Below are 13,565 nucleotides of genomic sequence, written 5' to 3'. Positions count from 1 at the left end.
AATAAAAAAAGGGAATAAAAGTATTCCCAGACTGTTGGGAAGCATGCAAGTTTCATGTCTTTAAGTGAGCCCACATAGTGTGTTAAAACATTATGTATTGCAGGGGAGATGGGAGAACAGATGCTGATGAAGGCGAAGCAACTGAGTCCAGGGCCACGCGTCAAGAAGCACGACAGTGGCCAGGGACCTGTTAAGTACTGGGCACCATCTCCTGCCTTCCCATCCAGTGACAGGGAGGGACGAAGGTGAGGAATAGCTTGCCAAGGTGGGCAGCGAGGGACAGCAGAGGACAGAAACAGCCGTTTCTCCTGTGCTAGACCAAAATGCTCCCAGTGCCGCCCTGCTGGTTGTCCAAAGAAATGAAGTGTATGAGCTGCAACTGCACTGTCTGTCAGCCATCCCCTGGCTGGGAGCTTTGAACTGCTGGCAATTTCAAGAAGCACGGATGACAGAAAGGTGGAGTCAGGAAAGTCATCAAAGGCTACATATCAAATCACCTAAACATGGTGTCTACTGTCCCTTTAGGCACTGTCACTTGCTCACTAGCTGTCATTTAGGAAATCACAGGTCTCCCCGCTGTCTCATGTCTGCCAGCCCCATGCAGAGATCTCTGGTTCCCCATGATATCTCAGAGGCAGCTGATCCCTTCCTGATTTCACACAGAATCACAGAATGGTTTGGGTCGGAAGGGACCTTAAAGATCATCTAGTTCCAACCCCCCTGCCATGGCCAGGGACACCTCCCACTAGACCAGGTTGCTCAAAGCCCCATCCAGCCTGGCCTTGAACACTTCCAGGAAAGGGGCATCCACAGCTTCTCTGGGCAACCTGTTCCATTGTCTCACCACCCTCACAGTAAAGAATTTCTTCCTGATATCTAATCTAAACCTACCCTCTTTCAGTTTGAGGCCGTTACCTCATGTCCTATCATTACTCTCCCTGATAAAGAGTCCCTCCCCATCCTTCCTCTATGCCCCCTTGAGGTACTGGAAGGCTGCTATAAGGTCTCCCCAGAGTCTTCTCTTCTCCAGGCTGAACCACCCCAACTCTCTCAGCCTGTCCTCATAGGAGAGGTGCTCCAGCCCTCGGATCATCTTTGTGGCCCTCTGCTGGACCCGTTCCAATTTCCAACATATTTAATGAAAAACAGTATCTAAGCAAAGGAGGGAGATCACAATATTTCTCCTGACAGAAAGGTAAGATTGCTCAGTACGCTGCCGTTCTTCTAGATCAGCCAGCAGCTTGAAGGCAGTGGCTCTGTGGCCAATCAGACAGCAAAACGTTGGGCATAACATGCAGCCACTTTACCCAGCTGGCAAACTAGGCAAACATTGGGGCTACTGGGGACACAGGTATAGGGATGTGGCAGGGGCTTTTGAGTAATTTGATATTGTATGAGGCCACAGGGACACAGGAGGGATCTAAGCTTTACCAGGGAAGTGAAACTGGTGGAGCACAGCAAGAAGGTGCCATGGGGAGACTCTGAGAAGATCAGAAGTTACGGTATCGAGGCTGCAGAAGATAGCCTGAGAACTAGGATAATGGTAGCGTGAAAATGCAGTTGATGTACGTAATGGAGCCCTAGGGCACAGGGCTTCATAAATTTGCTCCTTGTAAAATAAATTATTCTCTATCCTCAGACAAAGGAATGTATCCTGTTACAGCAGAAGTTACAACACAGTGTTTTCATACCCTAACTGCACAAACATGGGTGAAGCATATTACAAAGAAACAAACAGAAGAGAGTAGTTTTCAGTCTAAGTTAGGGGCTGCTTCACAACAAAGCTTCTCTGATATTTCTATTTGGTTTAGTGACATACTGGTACCATCCATAGATCACTGCAGCGTGGCAGCATGCAAATTGTTGAATAATAGGGTAACCATCTGTTTGATGATGAATAGTTTGGCACAGAAATGTGGTTGGCCCTTCCTGCGGATAGCCACGTTCAACTAAATCTCTGTCAACTGCCTGAATAAAGGGCACTGAGCGTCAAGTTACTTTCTATTTCACTATCACCAGTTTCCCAGGGCAAAGCACTGACTAATGCTTATGGTTGTAGCTCCAGTCATACTAATGGCAATGCCAATTTAACATATAGTGTTTATACTAGTGTAATGTTGGTTTACAGACACTGAGAATCTGCTTCTGACCTTCAGTGCCTGAGGACTGGAGGAAGGCCAATATCACTCCAGTCTTCAAAAAGGGCAAGAAGGAGGACCCAGGGAACTACAGACCGGTTAGTCTCACCTCCGTCCCTGGGAAGGTAACGGAGTGACTCGTTCTGGATGTCATATCCAAGCACGTTCAGGAGCAGGAAGTTATTGGAAGTGGTCAACATGGATTTACCAAGGGTAAATCATGCTTGACCAATCTCATAGCCTTCTAGGATGTTATAACCGGTTAGTTAGATGAGGGCAGAGCAGCAGATATCATCTACCTTGACTTCAGCAAGGCTTTTGACACTGTCTCCCATACCATCCTCCTTAGGAAACTGAGGAAGTGTGGACTAGACGAGGAAACAGTGAGGTGGATTGAGAGCTGGCTGTGTGACAGGACTCAGATGGTTGTGATTAATGGAGCAGGGTCGAGTTGGACGCCTGTAACCAGTGGTGTCCCCCAGGGGTCAATACTCGGACCAGTATTGTTTAACATATTCATCATCAACAACGTCGACGAGGGGGCAGAGTGTATTCTCAGCAAGTTCGCTGATGATACCAAACTGGGTGGGGTGGCTGACACCCCAGAGGGCTGTGCTTCCATCCAGCATGACCTGGACAGGCTGGAGAGCTGGGCAGAGAAGAACCTAATGACGTTCAACAAAAGCAAGTGTAGTGTCCTGCACCTGGGGAGGAAGAATGTCAGGCATCAATATAGGTTAGGGGTGGACCTGCTGGGAAGTAGTTCTGAGGAGAAGGATCTGGGGGTCCTGGTAGACAGTAAATTATCCATAAGCCAACAATGTGCCCTTGTTGCCAAAAAGGCCAATGGCGTCCTGGGGTGCATCAAGAAGAGTGTGGCCAGTAGGTCAAAGGAGGTCATTCTCCCCCTCTACTCTGCACTGGTGAAGCCACAACTGGAATACTGCGTCCAGTTCTGGGCTCCCCAGTTCAAGAGGGACAGGGAACTGCTGGAGAGAGTCCAGCGAAGGGCAACAGAGATGACTGAGGGATTGGAGCATCTCCCTTATGAGGAAAGGCTGAAAGAGCTGGGACTCTTTAGCCTGGGGAAAAGAAGGCTGAGGGGAGACCTTATTATGGCATACAAGTATCTAAAGGGTGGGATGAAGGAGGATGGTGCCAGACTCTTTTCAGTGGTTCCCAGTGACAGGACGAGGGGCAACGGGCACAAGCTGGAACATAGGAAGTTCCGATCAAATATGAGAAAAAAAACTTCTTTATGGTGAGGGTGACAGAGCACTGGAACAGGCTGCCCAGGGAGGTTGTGGAGTCCCCTTCTCTGGAGACTTTCAAGACTCGCCTGGATGCAGTCCTGAGTGATGTGCTCTAGGCAATCCTGCTTTAGCAGGGGAGTTGGACTAGATGATCTCTAGAGGTCCCTTCCAACTCTGAAATTCCATGATTCCATTTACAACAGCACCATTTCTTAATACTGCCTTTCTAGACTTCCGTACTTCTTTTCTATATCTTGATATATTTTAATTTAGGCTGTTCATAAATTGTGGCACTGGGATACCTTTTGTCCTATATATCAGTTGAATTTACTCCTTGTATTCCCCAGATGGCATAAAGTTTTGAGTAATAAAATATCAGATTATCTTTTTCTGATTATGCATCATACTAAATCATCATCTGACTGATGATAATATAATGGGAATAACATATTAACATAATTTATCATTCCTGTACCTTACTCGGGGGATATTTTACTTTATCATATAATATATTAGTTGTCACTTCCATGATATATTACAGTAAGACATCATCAGAAAGAAACGTTTTGATGAAGTAGTACTTAACAGTAGAGACTATTATCTAGGGATAAACAGTCCTCAGGGGTACTTTGTTTAACAAAGTGGTGTAATACAAAGGTAAGAAGATACATGGCATAATGAGAGATGGGATTATTCTCTGACTGATATCAGACTTGCCACTGGTGCTAGACCAGCTGTGGTTTATCTTGGAATAGTAATTTATATAAATTGCTATACATCCTCTAAGCAGTGGTGACTTCTGCATTACCTTCATGAATTCAGCAAAATGCTTTATCAAAGTAGTTGAAACTTGTTTTGACCTTTCAGAGTGTCTCTACAGATAAAAATAGCCAGTGTATTTATTGCCCTAAAAAAACTACCTAGTTCAAAATAATGAAAAATGAGGAAGTTTTGATGTGGGTTTTGTTGTTTGTTTGTTTGGGGGCTTTGTTTTTTTTTTAATTTAGAAATGTAAATTTAGCAGAGGTAGATTGTCAAATCTTTTTTTTGAAACCACAAATTCATTGAGAGACAGCCATTTAAATAATTTTTAGCATTCAGGCTTCATGCAAACTAAGCATATGCGTCTTGCTAAGTTACATCAAATCTGGCTAAACTCCTGCCTTAAGGCACAGATGCGCAACAGTCATGTGTTTACATGGCCAGCTTGCATAATATACGGGTAGAACTTCTGCAGGAAGTCCCTTTTTGTGCTATAAAAGAAGCATATGCAGTGACTTTTTCTTTTCGTCCCCCCCCCAATCATCTCAGTTATATTTATGTACTGAAAAATGAATATATGCATATATTCATATATACAGGAAATGGATTTCCAAAGCTCTTCTGGTGGACAGCGAAGCAATATGCATTCCAACATCAGCACAGCTGTGCCTGCAGCATCTGAAGATAAACCCTCAGATAATAGCATCGGGGAAGAGAGAGTAAATCAAATGCATTCAGCAGAACTTAATGACATTTTAAGAAAAAAGCGAGTTTCTCCTTTGTCTATAGATAGCTGACAATTTACTCTTTGGTTTACACATTTGCTTCCCTTGATTTCTGGATTATAACCTTGTATACTTTGGGAAATTAAGGCCAACTAGTCTTGATATCAGTGAAGTATGAAGTTATGGAATACTAATGCAAGGTTTTGATTCCTTACTTTTAAGATCTTCTGTGTAAAGTGCTAAAGTTCAAGCCTATCTTCAGAAACAGAAAGCCATATCATTTCAAGAGCCAGAATCTAAACAAAACACCACCTATTTTCACACTCACAATGAAGTGGGGTGTATTTTATAGCACTTGCATCCCTCCATTGCTTGTTTCAGTGTAGACTGGAGAATTTCTGGGGCGGACTGGTGATCATTCTCAGTAATTCCCAACAACCCACAGGACCCCTTTAGCTCCAATGAAAGAACTGAAGAAAGAACTGGAATCTTGCAAAGGACGGGTATCATATGTAACCTGGTAAAAACAGTGGTATCAAGATGAAAAATTTGTCAGGTAAACTCAGCGTCCAGTGATTTAACACCACCAAACGCAACACTGAAAAGAAGCCATCATCCCTTATCAGCAATTTCCAGAACACTACTTGATTTATTCCAGGTACTAGAGAGCTCACTAATTACAACTTCAAGAATGTGCTCTGGGAAATTGATCTAGATGAGCCATCTATCCTCCTTAACAAATTTCCACACCTTCTGGCATACTCTCTGAAACTTTTCCCGTGGCTAGGACATCAATATCTCCACAGCAGGTATTCTTATGATTAATGAAAGGTAGATTAGGCTGCGCTTTTGGCATAACTTGGCTTAACCTGAAAAAAAAACCACCAATGCAACACCCCTCATTCCCAATCACACAATCACTGATAACAAAAAACAATTAAAAGGAAAAATCACACATACAAATGCACTGTTTTCTTCCTAGGATAAGATGTAGCATTCAGAAATGAAGCCCTTCATTGCTCTTTCAGTTCTGCAGCCCACAGGACACGCACAGGATACGCACCCACCAATGTGGCCATTTTCTTGGCCATCACTTATGTCAACAGTGTGTACTTGAGTTGTTCACTGGGCCCTCATATTTCAGTGCCTTGATTAAATATTCTTCTCTTCACAATTATTCCTCTGTTTTTCTATGATGCGCTACAAGTGATCTTCAATTAGGGAACTTTTGCTGTTTCTAAAATACAAGTGGGTGCTAGAGATCTTTGGCTTTTAAATGTATCTACTACTGCTTCTGCTGACTTATCTTGGCTGAAAAAAGTCTGGGTTCTTAAGATTCAATCCAACATCTTTATCTCTTGTTCCATGGTTTTAGGCATTATTCTTAGCGGCAGTATCTCTCTCACTCCTTTTCTTTTCACTTTCTCTCTTTACAGAGGAGATGCAATTGCAGCTAGCTTTCTAGCCGTCCACACGTGAATAGATGTTCCCTCACTTACCCTCAAACTCTCTTTTCTGAAGCTCATGTTTTCCACATGTGATCATGATCTCATTTGTCTAAATGGAGTTGTTGATGGCACGCTCTTGGTCTTTCTAGCCCTCCCTCCCCATTTCATCCACAGTTTGGAACTCAGATAAACAGAAAAACAAGAATAGGGAAACGAGTCTTCAACTTCTCACAGCTATATAGAGTTAATGGCGGCAAGGGATTGATCATATTTTTCATGGGTATTACTTTTTGCAATATACGCAAACGATGTGTCCACAGACTAAAGCCATGATATTTTATTGTACATTTGGTCTTTTAAAGTGCTTCAAATATCTATTGATTGTTTAAGATTTTCAGCAATGGAATACGGGTAATTGCTGCTGCATCAAAAATGTCTACCGAAAATAAGCATAAGGATAGTTAAATTATTGTTTATTTTGGCATTTGAGGGTTAAAAAGCTCAGAGTTGAAGCTGCCTTCTTTAGATTCATGGTAATCACAGCAGTGTACCATACAAAAATCTTCAGTCAGAAAAACAAGCTTGGTTTTGTATTGTTCCCCAATTGTCTTCATAGTTACATAAAAGCCTATAAAGCGTTTGTTTGAGGTACACTGACCAGTAACGATTTTTCCAAGCGCTGGAACCAAATTAGGAAAAGTTGTTTTTCACACTTCATATTTTGTAAGTATTTCCAAAAACAAGAGGTAATTTTGCTGAAATTCGATAAACATTAAAATGGTGCAATAACACTGCTTAGCCATTTTGCTCTTCAGAGTGCTTTACAGCTCATAACTAATTACTCTCGTGGCAACCCTCTGAAGAAGCTACTGTCTCCATTTAACAGTATGAAAAACAGAGACAGAGGTTGAGGACTGTCAAATATGCTGAATACCTGCAACTCCCACTGGCAATAACTGGATTTCTAGATGCTCGCTGTTACAGAGAGCAGGCTGTAAATGATTTATGACGGGTAAAACTGCAAGGTAAAAGAGCAAGAACCTCTGAGATGAAGTTCCAGTTTATGCAGTTGTTGGTTTCTTGGGCTGTGCCTTCATCAGCCAGTGGAGAGAGCTTTCTGATGGATTTTGTACTTATAAAAATAGAAAAACAAATTAATGCTCACCTGCTATGAATGTTTATATGGACACCTTTCTCCTTTGCAGTCTGTCCACTCAAGTAAAAAAAAAATAAAAAAATCAACACACAGATTTTAAAGAATGAAATAATTATAGACAAAGCAGAACCTGTTCTATTTTGGTACAGAAAAATCAAAATTATTCTCACAGTATGTACCTCACCAGGAAAGGATGAAATATGCAACGCAAAGAAAGGTATTATCTTTAACAATTCCACCTTGGAGCAATCTTTATAATACTTACGAATCCCAGCATTACATTCCACATACAATTGAGAAACGTTGCTGAAGTTATTAAGCAACAGTAACATATACAAATCTCTAGACTGGTAAAAATTTATCATATTCACTACAATAAATCAAACCTTTTCCTCAGTGCAACACTGTGGTGTATCCCCTAAAGTATAATAGTGATGATCTCCTATCTCTGATCTTTGTAAACACTACAAAACCAGCAGAAAGCTATTTAACCTCTAAGAACACACAATCTGTTCCATTTTCTTTTTTTCAGTTTAGCTCAAAAGAACAGAAAGCAAGCTAATAACAACTTCTCTCTTTTGTTATTCAACCTGCACGCTAACTTTCATAATGAAAATTCAGTTTCATATTTTAGGCTTGCATTTGTGGTTTTTTTTTTTATTAAATTTAGTTCCTCTTATTGTTAATTTGATTAAACACACATCACCACTACTAAGCTGCAGGAACAAAATGTTGGCTTTAATGTGTTGCTCTGGGACTTGTCATTAAGCCAAATTCACAGATGTTCCAATGAACACGCGGCATTTGGTCCATTTCTAGGATAAACATCATGGTTTATTTTATCTACAGTGTCACGATCCTGCATAAGTAAGCAGTAAGATCAGTTAAGTCCCCTCACCTACTCTATTTATAGCTTTATACTTTTGATAAGCAAAAGTGAAAACGGCAAAATTCAGGAAAGGGGAAAAATCCTTGTGGTCTTCGTGCCTCATCATGAAAAGATTTTTGTGTTTGAGGATTCCTTTGTAGTTTTGCCTATTGTGACAAGATGTAAATTTTCTCAAACAATGAGGTAGGTAGAAGTTTTTATACTTAGAAGCAGGAAAAACTGTGAAATTATATTTAGTAGCTGGGTGAAAATGAAATGATCGTGATGGCTCATAAGTATGTGAATAACCCTCCCAGAATCCTCATGAGGTCTGATCAACTTCTGTTATGTTACTGAAAGACATTGGCCTATAAAAACTTAATAAGACAGAAAATTGGTATTTTGAAGTGCTCTGACATAAAGAAAAGAATACATCTGCATACATGAAGAAATTGTTCATGAGCAACAAACAGCTAACTCCACGGACACATTAGAAACACAGCAGCTGCAAATTAAGATGTGCTATGCTTATGAAACCTACAGGAACACTTAACGCTGTTCACATGGACTACAAAGCTGGTGTTGCACAGCTACCAGGAAGAGTTGGGTGCATATTAACTATGAAAAACAGCCTTTTCCCACAGAAATATCTACCAAAGTACACATCGCTCTAATAACAGAATAAGATCTTGGGTGGAGAGAGGTAGGTTCCTCATAAATGCTTGTCCCAGCCTTGTCCTCCATGAAAGAATTCTGACTCAAATTGCAAAAGTTCACTATTTTTTTTTTAACAAATACTTTTTGGGGGATGCCGAATCTTTTAAGGGACAAGTTTTTAAATTCTTCTTACTGTTACAAGAACTAGGGGAAAAAAAAGCACATCAGTATTTCAGTCCCATGATTATTCCAAGAGTTGATTCTTCCCAATGAAAGATAACTCAGAGTAAAATCACACATGCTGACAAGTGAGATGCTAGCAGTTTGTGGAGCCCAGCCTGTGCATCTGCTATAATTAAATTTGTACACACAAATTGGGGAATGCAGTGTTGCTACTCCTCTTAACGGGATAGACCTTCTGAGCAGAACTTTTAAAGCCTGAGTTAAAGTCTTATTTTAATGAGTCTTCAGTATGTCACATCAATTTTCACTTGTGTGTGGTTTTTTTTTTTTTATTGCATAGATTATGAAAGAACATCAATTGATGTATAGGCGGCTAATAGAAATACCTTTTACTATTGGTTATAAACAAGTCTGTGTAAAAAGACCAGGACAATGCAGTACACCACAGGCAGAAACCTAAAAGTAAAAACTCAAGACAATCTCATAAACCCCCAGTATTATGTTGCATTTGCGGTATACAGGATGGTGTTATGTTGCCCCTGTAACAATTTCAAACTTTAGTTTCAAAGCCTTATGTTTCCACGTTTAAAACTTGAAAGCACTACAGTATTATTCATGCAGAAGTCAAGTGAAAAGAGGCTTTTTCTTGCTTTTATCTATACACCTCATAACACACAAGAATTTCAACTCCAGTGTGGTATACGCAGGACTAGAAACAGGTACGTCAGCACGGGGAAGATACAGCTTGTTGCATTGCAGTCCACAACTCTGAGGAGATCGTGGGAATCAGTCATATAATAGCTGGATTTCATAACACCTAGTCAAAAGGCAAGTGACTGTCGCGTGGACTTTAAAAAAAATAAGCAGCAAACATAGTACTTGGCCAACTGGTTTGCAGTGGAGAGAGGCTTCCAGAGGAGCCAGTTAAAGGAACCTTGTTTAAATATGCTGTCAAGAAGCATGTTGAGCTTGCTACCTTCGCCATGGGGTACCACACTGGTAAGGTTACCAAATAAAAAGGAAAATTCACATGCAAAAGGACCAAAACTATCCCAAGCAACAGTCCCTGTCCTCTTATAATTAGGAAACCAGCAGAAATTAAGGACTTTCCTTGGGTCATAACACACATTTGGAAAGAAGCTGTCCATGCGTCAAATATTGTCATTTGTGTACCTTACCTGTGAGGGAAAGTACATTTCATCTAAACATAACATCTGCAGCAGTGAAACAGGATTTCTGATGTGACTGGATATGTAGGACATGGAAAAAAATATAGGTCAGTTAATGGCAGATGGACGGAGTATCAGACTCTAAAAATATATGACACCAGAGAGTCAAACAGGCTTCTGCTGCCTTCTCTGAGACTTCCACTGTGACAAACCTTCCCACACAGAAAAGATCTCGTCAAGGAATCCAGTAAGCACTTTCTTATATAATTTTGCTATCTCATATGTAATAAAAGGTGTACTAAAATGAGTAGGTTCCGATAACTGAACCTATAATATACTTTTAATAAGGACTTGGCTCTGCCTTCAGCTATAACTGGAGAAAAAGCATGTTTGAAGAAAGATATAGTGCTTTACTGTTGTGCTCTCCAAGCATTTTCCGTAGTCATTCAGTCAGGAAGAGTAATAATAGGTTTTTTTAGAACACAATACAGGAAAAAGGCAGCAAACCCATATGACATTTTTTGTTTTTTCCTTTTTTCTGTTTACAGTTTTTTCTTGTCTCAAAGTGAGGTGAAAGGCCCAGGAGAGGGGGCATGTTGCCTACAGTTTTACTTCTAATGGAGGCCCCTTTGCTTGGGGTGCTACTGACTCTGCTCAGGGAAAGACGTATTGGGAGAAGGTAGGATGTGGCAGGCAAGAGAGAGCCTCAGGAAGTTCACGCTGAGCTGGGAAGACGTGTATCGAGGAGCAGGCAGCCAAACCTCAGAAAGGAAAGGAAGAACTTCCTAGAGATGTGAAGGGGTTGGTACGATTCACAGGGTCATTGACTAAGCCTAACCTGCAAGCGAGTTCTATGTGTTTGCCTGAAGTTCTGGCTGACTCAGGGTCCTGTCACAAACATTTTCTCCCTGATTCCTGATAGGGATTTAAAGATAAAGCCCTAAGAGAGGGGAAATCCAAAAGAACTCCTGCTGATGTTAAGATACTTAACCACAGAAACACGGTATCCTCTGCATGTTGAATTACACCGTAGATGATTGTCACCGACACATAGCAATGTGATATTACTATTCTGTGGAGGACAGTTAATGTCAAAAATATGTACAAACCCTTCCTCATTATCCTTTCCTAATTACGAAGCAGATGTTACTTATAGTTTTATTTCTGATGGAGGCCAAATGTTCTATATACAATCGGAAAGAAGCAAACAGATATTAAAACCTCAAAAAATTACTAAAGCTATGGATCCCACTATGTTTCTTTCCAGAAGAGTGTAGCAGATCTGGCAAATAATTTATGAGCATGACAGTTTCATGAACCTTTGGCGGCTCCTATTTAGAAAAGGCTTTGAAAAGAAAGCCTGCAAACACAGTGTGCATTAATTTCATTGAATAATTTACAGTGTATTGTGGTGTGGGTTCCCCCCCCGCCTTTATTCTATGAACGGAGCAAGTTTCAGAAGTAATACTATGCAATGAAATATATTCCTTTTGTTAGTCACAGCTGTTAGGTGCATCTTTCTATTTGCTGTCTTTTTCCTATACCTCCTCTTATTGCAACTTTGCTGTACCATAAACAAAGGCAATTTGATCAAGAGACTAAAGGGATTCCAGAAAGTTTTTCAATCTTTCTGATAAAAAACCTAGTGCAGAAAATTTATTGCTTAGAACAAATAATCCATTTAGATGATATAAAGTGTACCCAGCATCAGCATGTCTACAACACAAAGCAACACGGTGCAGAGACGAGCTCTTGAGAAGCGGGTAGGCTAGCCCATGTGGCATGCCTCACTGATGGGACAGTACTACCAAAAACATAAGCAGAAATGCTGCTGACTTACTCTAGTGCAAGCTACAAGAGAGAGCCAAGAGCTCTTCAGATCAGTGCATGGAATAAGGTCTCAGTTTAAGAAGGCAATACAGCACCTATCTATCTGATCCTAAAGCCAAGGGAAGCTGCGCTGCTCCCGCTTCCATTCTTAGCTAGAATAGCTTGCTAAAGGAATATTTTTCTTACATTACATAATAAACTGAAAATTCTGTAAAGCCAAATTTTAAGACTACACAGTCAAGCCTTCAAAAATTAATAAAAGATAGAATTAAATAGGTAGTTACACAATGCTAATACGAAATGCTGTAATAGGCTTCCTTGACATGCCTAGATTCTTTGAAGGATGGCCTGTTGACTTCCTCCCCATTTTACAACTGCAAACATTTAGAAATAACTAATTAACTTAGTAAAATGTAGACCAGTATACGATATATTCTTTTCATTTAGAATAATAAGGGTGAAGCAGTTGTTAGTCAAGACAGATACACACAGGCTTTCTCAACTTCTGGGAATATGTTTCCATTCATAATCGGCATCTGCACATTTGAAAAAGTAAGTATCCTGAGTAAACCATAGCCCCAGCACAGGAGCTGTTTACTTTTAAAACACATTTGAATTAGTTCAGTTCCTGTAATGAACTACTAAACTTGTAAGGAAAAGATTAGTCAGAGAGCTATGCCTGAGAAAATTATAACAAAAATTGGACCAGGGGAACAAAGACCAAATTAAACTTCACATTGTGCACATTTTACTTAAAGCTGTACTTGAATATATTATTTGGCAACTTGAATTAATTATTCTACTTTGTTAGAGAAAAGGCTGAAGAGAATCTCTTCAGGTTCGATACTTTTATGAAGCTAATGATGGCATTAATAACTTGCTGAAAAATTTAATTATCAATTCAGAGAAATGTGTTTTAAATAAGTACATTGAACATAACATGAGAATGCAGTTACAATGATTGTGCCATGTTTATTCATTAGTGCACAACCAAACCAGGACCAGACTGCTGGATATTCCATGCTTCTCCAGGAGACAATGAGTATGAACAGAGAATGTCTGCCAAGTGTTTAATCAATAGTACTGCTCCTGTGATTTTGGGAGTATATCTGCACTGAAAGGCCTCTCTGTGTTTGAAAATAAAATAAATTAAGCATAACTGTGACATTGCTAAAGAGGCTGAAATAAGAGGAATGGCTAAGTGTGGTGGCTGACTTGCAGGATTTGGGCATAAAATTAAAGTTTTCTTAGAGTTCGCTGTATGTGTTATTATGATGAATTTAAAGGTAATCTGTGTAAAGGAAGGTAAATATTTCTTAATTGTCTCAATATTGTTATTCAGCTTCCTCATTTTGTGAGATATGGATCTAGTATGT

The 13,565-nt window shown here is 40.2% G+C and overlaps 1 protein-coding gene across 6 annotated transcripts in view; it reads right to left on the bottom strand.

Annotated features, from left to right (window-relative positions):
• The window catches only part of EPHA6 (EPH receptor A6), a 512,920-nt gene that overhangs the window by 27,207 nt on the left and 472,148 nt on the right, over positions 1-13,565 (bottom strand). The window lies entirely within an intron of this gene.

The sequence above is a fragment of the Larus michahellis genome, chromosome 1, assembly GCF_964199755.1.
Source record: "Larus michahellis chromosome 1, bLarMic1.1, whole genome shotgun sequence".
Taxonomy (NCBI): domain Eukaryota; kingdom Metazoa; phylum Chordata; class Aves; order Charadriiformes; family Laridae; genus Larus; species Larus michahellis.
The sequence above is the reverse complement of the archived record's forward strand: the minus strand, read 5'-3'. Positions and strand labels throughout refer to the sequence as shown.